Raw genomic sequence first — 6,145 nt, 5'->3', positions numbered from 1 at the left:
GGGCCCCAGAGCCAGTGCTCCGCAACAAGAGAAGCCACTGCAACGAGGTGCTCCAGCACAACAAGGAAGACCCAGCACAGCCAAAAATAAATTAATTAATTGATTTTTAAAAATTAAAAAAAAGAGAGAGAAAGAAAACCTCCTGCCTGAGTGCGTGAGTTAGGACATTGGCCTTTTCGAGCCTGTATGCTGGACTGAAACATCAGCTCTTCCAAGAGCTCCAGCTTGCCGACTGCCGACCTGGGGACGTCTCAGCCCAAATAACTGCATGAGTGAATTCCTTATAATAAGTCTGTTTGTGTATACAGATAGATACATATCCTATAGGATTCCCAGGTGGCTCAGTGGTAAATAATTCACCAGCCAAACAGGAGACCTGGGTTCACTCCCTGGGTCAGGGACATCCCTTGGAGAAGTAAATGGCAACCCCCTCCAGTATTCTTGCCTGAAGAATCCCATGGATAGAGGAGCCTGGTGGGCCACAGTCCATAGGGGTCACAGAGAGTCAGATATGAGTGAAGTAACAACAATCATATCCTGTTGTTCTTGGGAAAATCCTAACTAACAGAGACACACATCCTAGAATAAGAAGCAGGTTAGAGATACTTACCTCAGCTTAGCTATGAGCTGAGCCTTTGCCTTCAGAAGGGGCAGCTCTGGTGGTTGTGTGGGTCATGGCCTCCGCAAGGGCCTTGTGACTGCATGAGCCAGATGGGGAACCGGTGGGCTTCTGAATCTGACCTTCTCCCCAGGACCTCTGGGATTATAGTAAGCTCCCGGAGCATGTCTGCTCATTCGCTCAGGAGGCTCCATGCATGGCCTCAGATGTCCAGGGCCCACTCAGGACCCGTTGTTCTCATTCCCCACTTCCAACAGTCTGGGGAGGGTGCTGACGGCTTAACATGAAACAGCATCCCTAGAGCACGATGCTGCTGGCGTCCAGTAATTCTGCAGCTCCCAGATCACGGCAGCCAGAACAACCCAAATGCCATTCCTATAGGGCCCAGGATGGATTTTGATAAGCACGGAGAAGAAGGCAAACAGACAGAAAAAGACACGTACCATATGATATCGCTTATAGGTGGAATCTAAAATAGTGATATAAAATGAACTTATTTACAAGGCAGGAATAGACTCACAGACTTAGAAGACAAAATTACGGTTCCCAAAGGGGAAAGGGGTGGGGAAGAAGGATAAATCAGGAGGTTGGGATTAACATACACACACTGCTATATATAAAACAGATAAACAAAGACCTACTGTGCAACACAGGGAACTGTACTCAATAGTTTACAATAACCTAGAAGGGAAAAGAATCTAAAAAATAATATATATATTACACATGTGCCTGTGTATGTGCTGAGTCACTTCGGTCATATCTGACTCTTTGAGACCACATGGACTGTAACCCGCCAGGCTCCTCTGTCCACAGGGATTCTCCAGTTAAGAATACTGGAGTGGGTTGCCATGCCCTCCTCCAGGGAATCTTCCCAACCCAGGGATCAAATCCATGTCTCTTATGTCTCCTGCATTGGCAAGCAGCTTCCTTACTGAGCCACCAGGGAAGCCCTATATTTATAATATATATGTGCTCACGCTCAGTCGCTAAGTCATGTCTGACTTTCTGCGACCCCATGGACCGTAGCCCACCAGGCTCTGCTGTCCGTGGGATTTCCCGGGCAAGAATACTGGAGTGAGTTGGCATTTCCTTCTCCAGGGGATCTTCCTGCCCCAGGAATTGAATCTGTGTCTCCTGCCTTGGCAGGCAGATTCTTTACCCCTGAGCCATCTGGGAAGCCTATGTATATATGCGTATGCATATATCTAGAACTGAATCATGTGGCTATACGCCTGAAACTAACTCGAAGTTGTAAACCAACCATACTTTAAAAATTAAAAACAAAATTTAAAATATATGAACTATATTAAAAAGAAGAAGGCAAAAAGGAAGCCTAGGCTCAAGACAGCACCCACATGCCCCGGGGCTCCCCTTAGAGAGAGTCAGGAGGGTAAACACAGTGACCACATATAAGAAGGTAAAGCAAAGTAACCTTATGATGGAAAGGAAAGCAAGAAGCCTGGAAGGTTCCATGGCACGTAGCCACATCCACAGATATTTCGCTTTGGGAAAACTACAGGCACCGGACTCATCAGTTCAGAAAACGACCTGTGGGCTGCCGCCCCACGTGTCCCCAGGGCTGTGCAACAGGGCGGAAAACGGCTTGGAATTAATAGAGCCCTTCAGGGTTTGTTTTCAGCAAATATTTGCCGAGTGCCTACGATGCCCCACGCTCGGTGGTTGAGAGCAAGCTCCCCCTCCTGTCGGCGTGTTCGTTTCAGAATCCCGGCTCCGGGCTTCACTTGGCTGCAAGTGGCAAGGAATTCAGTGCTCTGGGGGACAGGCCTCCACACGTCCAGAGGAGTCGGCTGAGTCTCTGATTCTCTCCACCATCCAAGAATAAAAATAGAGGCTGTGCCATTAAAACGATCCTGGGAGATTAAAGGATTTCTAAGCCAAAACAAGACCTGAGATAAGCTGCCTATGTGTCAGCGAGGAGGAGGCGGTGGCGTCGGTCTCGGACGCCAGCAAGTCCAGGAAGTGGCCCCCTGCAGCCTGATGAGACTTGTCCTGGGGCCTCTTCCCTCCTGTCCTGTCGAGTCTGGTCGGCTTGTCAGAGAGGGTGGCCGGGCACTTGGGCAAAGCCTTTAAGGCCCGGTATCTGAGCCACAGGGTCTCTGTCGCTGTCCTTTTTGGCCGGGTCATTTCCAGTTAAAACTGGCCTTTGGTGTTGTTTTCAACGTCTCCTCCACTCATCATAAGTGCTTTTAGTAACCAGTCACTCTCCTCCATTGGCTGAGCTTGCATATCTCCCCACCCCCTAGGAGAACCGGACTAGAATCTTCCTTGGCTTCCACACGGATTTCTTGTCTCCTCAAGGGCTTACCCAAGGTGGCCCAGGAAGGTAGGAAAGGCTGACACATGACCCAGGACACCTCCACAGGAGGGGGCTGCCGGTGGGAGGGTCTTGTATAGGGCCACCCCAGTAAGCCTGCAGAGAGTGGCGTTTACACATGCCCGGACAGCACATTTGGAGCCTGTGTCCACAGCCTCTCAAACAGCCAACCATGTGCAAAAACGGGGAGACAAATCATACACGTCTTTGCAATTTCCTCCCCCCAGTTTTGGAAAAGCCAACTACTATAGAGTTTTCTTTAGAAAGAGCTAGATTTGGAGCCAGGGGACACACTTTCTAGTCCCCCACCCCCACCCCCGTGCCCTCATTATGCACATTACCTCGGACAATCGCCCTGGACATCAGTTTCTGCATCTGCAACTCATGGGACATAACTTTCCCTTCTCGTATTTACGGGGCTGTCAGGAGGATTCAAGTGCTTTTCAAGTCTATATGGGGGTGGTTTAGTTGCTAAATTGTGTCTGACTCTTTGTGACCCCATGGAGCCTACCAGGCTCCTCTGTCCATGGGATTTCCCAGGCAAGAATACTGGAGTCAGTCGCCATTCCTTCTCCAGGGGATCTTCCCGACCCAGGGATTGACCCTGCACCTCCTGCATTGGCAGGCAGATTCCTTACCCCTGAGTCACCAGGGAAGCCTATTCAAGTCTATAATACCAAGTAAAGACGAATTTATTGTTATTATTATTTTTTTTATTGCTTTCATCATCATCATCTTTCATTCCAAATGGACAGCTTGACTTTTGCCTTAGGGAAATCGTTTTAAATTAAAAAAGGACTGTGTTTTAGGAATCTGAGTACAATGGAAATGGAGGTTTCTGTAACTTTTATCAAGAGGGAAGAAAAGAGTCAGTGCCTTTTAATTAGATCAGCGGTGTGGAATGTTCCAGTGGGATGGGATCTGAGAACACCATCCCCACCCTGCCCAATGCACAGTGCTCCCAATACTCAGACCCTCCAAGAACGGGTGCTGATGTTGATAAGAGCTCCTGGGTGTTGAGTGCTTGCTGGGCACCTGCCTTTCTGCTAAGTGTTCTGTGTGCGTTATCACACAAACACTCAGAACAGCAGCACCCAAAGGTAGCAGGGACACTAACGTCTGTGTTAACTCATGACAAGACTATGTCTTCACAAGACAAGGCTGTTCCCACAGCCCCATGGCCGGAAAGACAGAGCCCCCATGCCAACCCTGGGCTGGCTGTTGCCCCCCAAGAGAATCAGTGGCTGAACACCCTCATCAAAACAGGTAGGGAAACTGCAGCTCAAAGGAGGAGAAATGACTCGCCCACGTCACTCTGGAAACCAGCCAGTCGGAGACTAGTTCCTATTCCCAGAATAAGGTGCCTTGGCTATTTGGACCTTTTCAAGAAGAAATCCTGCCTGAATTGGCCCTTCCAAAATACAGCCCATGGGGTAGTCCCGGACAGCGCCGATGCAGCCATCTGGTCTACCCCAGGCTCTCTCTCTTCACGTCAGGTGACTTTCCTGACTGCCTGTGAACCTCACCTTTCCTGGACTCTCCCTTTCTTGGCCCACATGCTGCCCGAGTGACACGCTCAGTGCCGTAAATGAGGGTGCTGTGGCGTGTTCTCAGGTCTTACTGGAAGTGTAGCTATTAAAAAACAGTTCAGTAAACAGCCAGCCCAGTCAGTACACGTCAGCAGCCCTGCTCCAAGGCTCCAACGTCAGCAAAGGCGGGCTGAGGCCTCAGGCCAGCGCCCTCTGCAGCTGCCACCCCGCCCTCAGGCCAGCCCCCTGCCCCTGTTGGCGTGGTGAGATTGGCCAGGGCCTAGCAGCGCTGCACCGCCGCCCCCCCAACCCCAGCTGGCTTCTGGAGTGCCCAGATTTCCTGCGGGAAATGATTCCCTGCTCGAAACCGGGACCTGGGAATTGTTCCCCAGGCAACCCCGTTCAGCTCAGCAGGAAAGGAACCAGAACACAGATGGCAATCAGATCATTGAGTCTACGAAGGGCAAGTATCCGGATTGGTGGCTAGAGCATTTACTGTGTACCTCAGTGACCCTGAGTTCCCACCTGGGATCTCCTTGTCAATTCCCCACAAATGAGAACTGCTTCTTTACCAAAAGCAAGAGGTCATGGGAGGTTTAAATAACCTAGTGGAAGAAAGAAGTGGAAGCGGATGTTAGCCCTGACCATTTCAGGCTTATTGGTAACAGACCACATGGGTCCCCAGGAGGAGAGGCAGGGTGGGCCTGAGTCCAGATTCCAGGCTTTTCTCTTTCTCAGCTGGAAAGAAAAGGCTGCGGGGAATAAGGAATGTGGCGGGTGGGAGCAGGTGCAAAGCCTGGACACTGGAGGAGGAAAGCCTGGGAGAGGTCGAGGGGGAAAGACAAGGCTTTGGCGGACGAGCAGCACGTGGACACCGGAGGGCAGAGGTTTGGGTGCCATCTCCTGGGTTTTGGGACCTGCTGGCTAGCTCTCCCTTCAGTGGGTGCTGTCTTGAGGCAAGTTGAGGATGAGGGCCCAGCAGTAGGAATCTGGAGGAGAGAGGGGAAGGGCTGTCAGAAGACCCCCCTCACTCCCTGCACCCAAATTCTGCAGCTGATGTCCATTTACATGAGAATATGAGAACATGGGTCATGTGGGGTGGTGGCATTTGCATCAGCACTGTTCACACTGTGGAGAGCATCTCTGCCCTTCCCACTGTTCACACTGCAGAGAGCATCTGTCCCCTTCCCACCATTCACACCGCGGAGAGCATCTCTGCCCTTCCCACTGTTCACTCTCAGGGAGCATCTGTCCCCTTCCCACCATTCACACTGTGGAGAGCATCTCTGCCCTTCCCACCATTCACATTGTGGAAAGCATCTCTCCCCTTCCCACCATTCACACTGTGGAGAGCATCTCTGCCCTTCCCACTGTTCACTCTCAGGGAGCAACTCTCCCCCTTTCCCACCATTCACACTGTGGAGAGCATCTCTGCCCTTCCCACTGTTCACACCGCGGAGAGCATCTTACCCATTCCCACTGTTCACTCTCAGGGAGCAACTCTCCCCCTTTCCCACCATTCACACTGTGGAGAGCATCTCTGCCCTTCCCACTGTTCACACCGCGGAGAGCATCTTACCCATTCCCACTGTTCACTCTCAGGGAGCAACTCTCCCCCTTTCCCACCATTCACACTGTGGAGAGCATCTCTGCCCTTCCCAC

The 6,145-nt window shown here is 51.2% G+C and overlaps 1 long non-coding RNA gene across 1 annotated transcript in view; it reads right to left on the bottom strand.

Moving 5' to 3' along the window:
* Positions 1-3,564: 3,564 nt before the first annotated feature.
* LOC104984874 overlaps positions 3,565-6,145 on the bottom strand; it is an 8,011-nt gene continuing 5,430 nt past the window's right edge. The window contains exon 3 of the long non-coding RNA XR_824804.1: positions 3,565-5,472. This is a non-coding gene — a long non-coding RNA (uncharacterized LOC104984874). The remainder of the gene's footprint in view (positions 5,473-6,145) is intronic.

This window comes from Bison bison, unplaced genomic scaffold (genome assembly GCF_000754665.1).
Source record: "Bison bison bison isolate TAMUID 2011002044 unplaced genomic scaffold, Bison_UMD1.0 scf7180017864037, whole genome shotgun sequence".
NCBI lineage: Eukaryota > Metazoa > Chordata > Mammalia > Artiodactyla > Bovidae > Bison > Bison bison.
The sequence above is the reverse complement of the archived record's forward strand: the minus strand, read 5'-3'. Positions and strand labels throughout refer to the sequence as shown.